This window comes from Etheostoma cragini, chromosome 23 (genome assembly GCF_013103735.1).
Source record: "Etheostoma cragini isolate CJK2018 chromosome 23, CSU_Ecrag_1.0, whole genome shotgun sequence".
NCBI lineage: Eukaryota > Metazoa > Chordata > Actinopteri > Perciformes > Percidae > Etheostoma > Etheostoma cragini.
In genome coordinates this window covers 566,830-569,207 of record NC_048429.1, presented here as the reverse complement: position 1 = coordinate 569,207, position 2,378 = coordinate 566,830, and the positions used below count along the sequence as shown (strand labels likewise).

Sequence of the window (2,378 nt, the reverse complement as noted above, 5' to 3'; positions counted from 1 at the left end):
CACACACACACACACACGTGTATATATATACACACACACACATATACGTGTGTATATATATATACACACATTTACACACATGGGGCATCTTGACTAATTAGCATAATTAGCATAATTAGCATAATTAGCTTAATAACGGAGAGCTTTTCCATCGTCTCACCTCGTTCTTCTCCTTCAGTTTGGTGATCATGACGACGACGGGCGCCTCCTCCTGCCACGCCATCTGCCAGAAGTCGTTCACCGTGTTCACCATCGGACCCTGGGTGGCGATGAACGCCTTCTCGTCGCCTAGGTAACCCTGGGACGGCAGCCAATCAGAGAGCAGCGTCAGCCGTTTAATGGAGAAGACTTGAAATTCTTTCAAAATGTCGCTTTTTTTCCAACACTTAGACGGACCCATTATGTTATTATTAATTATCAGTGCACGTTGTATCTGTTTTATATGAATTATCTTTCTAAGTGTGAACTTTTCTTCACTTCTTAGATTGTTTGTAACACATTTGACTTTTTATTTTATTTAATTGTGCATCATATTGGATTATTTTTACCTAAATATCAAATAAAAACATGAAGCAGGAAATATTAATACCATCAGTTAAGATGAAAGTGAGTTTTATAAGAGACTGTTGGCATTAAACCGTCGTGTCGTCTTCCCGCCGACCTGCAAAATTTTGTTTTTGAGTCAAAATTTCAAATGAAAAAACTTTTTTATTAAATTTTTCGACCGTTTTCGTGTCTTTCCCCCGATGTTTTTGTCACTTTTTCAACATCTGTCGACTTTTTCTGAGCCTTAAAAAAAAAAAAAGTTTTTTTTCTCACATTTTTAAAGCGTTTTGTTTTGACATTTGTCACTTTTTGACTTTTTTGTCACTTTGTTCGGCATTATTTTCACATTTGAGTCACTTTTATTGACATTTGTCTTTTTTTACTTTTTTTTTTTTACATTATCAAGTTCTTATATCAATATTTGTCGACTTTTACTGAGCCTTTTGACATTTTCATGGGTTTTTCTCAACATTTTTAAAGCTTTTTTGACGTTTATTTATTTATTTTTTTTACACTTTTTTTAAAGTTCTTTTACCAACTATTTTTGTTTCAAAAGCTATAAAATTGACAAAAAAAACAAATTCAATGAAAGTAGAGAACTTGAACTTAAAAGTGAGTTTTATAAACCGTCGTGTCGTCTTCCCGTCGACCTGAAAATGTTGTTTTTGAGTCAAAATTTCAAATGAAAAACCTTTTATTAACTTTTTGGTCGTCTTTTTCACCCTTTTTGTGTCTTTCTCCCGATGATTTTGTCACTTTTTCAATATTTTTTTGACTTTTTCTGAGCCTTTACAAATTTTTGTGTTTTTTCCCTCAAACTTCTAAAGTATTTTTTTGTCAAATTTGTCACTTTGACATTTTTGTCACTTTTATTGACCTTTGTCTTTTGACTTTTTTTTTTTACATTTGTCAAGTTCTTTTATCAATTATTTTTCTGTAAATGTTATAAAATTGACAAAAAACACCCAAATCCAACGAAAGTAGTGAACTGATTGTGTATTTAACGTGCAAGGAGCGTCGTTGGGAACCATCCACGGTACTTTTTTGGACAATTTGTTTGAAAGAAACCCAAATTTCTGATATATAAAACTTTTTTAAAAGGGTAAAATATGACCTGAAGACACCATGAGGGTTAAATAGAGAACTTTATACGATGGTTTTAATCTCCTGACGTGGTTCTCTGTTCCATAATTCATGTATTTGTGTCCCCATGCTCTTCCTTTACTGTGATAAAAGTACTCAGTACACAGGGTCAGTGTGTACTGAGTACACAGGGTCAAGTTTGTACAGAGTACACAGGGTAAAGTGTGTACTGAGTACACAGGCTCAAGTGTGTACTGAGTACTGAGTACACAGGGTCAAGTGTGTACTGAGTACACAGGGTCAGTGTGTACTGAGTACTGAGTACACAGGGTCAGTGTGTACTGAGTACTGAGTACACAGGGTCAGTGTGTACTGAGTACTGAGTACACAGGGTCAGTGTGTACTGAGTGTGTACTGCAGGATGAAGAATGTGTGCCTGACACTTTAAATTGTTTCAGGAGCTTCCTGACAGGAAGAGAGTTCATTGTCTCGAGTCTGAGAGCAACATCACAACGTACACTTTCACTGAGAGTGAGAGTGTGTGAAAGTGTGTGAGAGTGTGTGTGTGAATGTGTGTGTTTGTGTGAGTGCAAGTGTGTGAGAGTGAGAGTGTGTGAGAGTGTGAGTGAGTGTGTGTGTGTGTGAGAGTAAGAGTGTGTGAGAGTGTGAGAGTGTGTGTGAGTGCAAGTGTGTGAGAGTGTGTGTGTGTGTGAGAGTGAGAGTGTGTGAGAGTGTGTGTGTGAGAGTGA

At 36.4% G+C, this 2,378-nt stretch overlaps 1 protein-coding gene across 1 annotated transcript in view; it reads right to left on the bottom strand.

Moving 5' to 3' along the window:
* The window catches only part of LOC117939047 (receptor-type tyrosine-protein phosphatase beta-like), a gene marked incomplete at its 5' end in the record, with an annotated part of 20,366 nt that overhangs the window by 1,385 nt on the left and 16,603 nt on the right, over window positions 1-2,378 (bottom strand). The gene's annotated exons all lie outside the window — the stretch shown is intronic.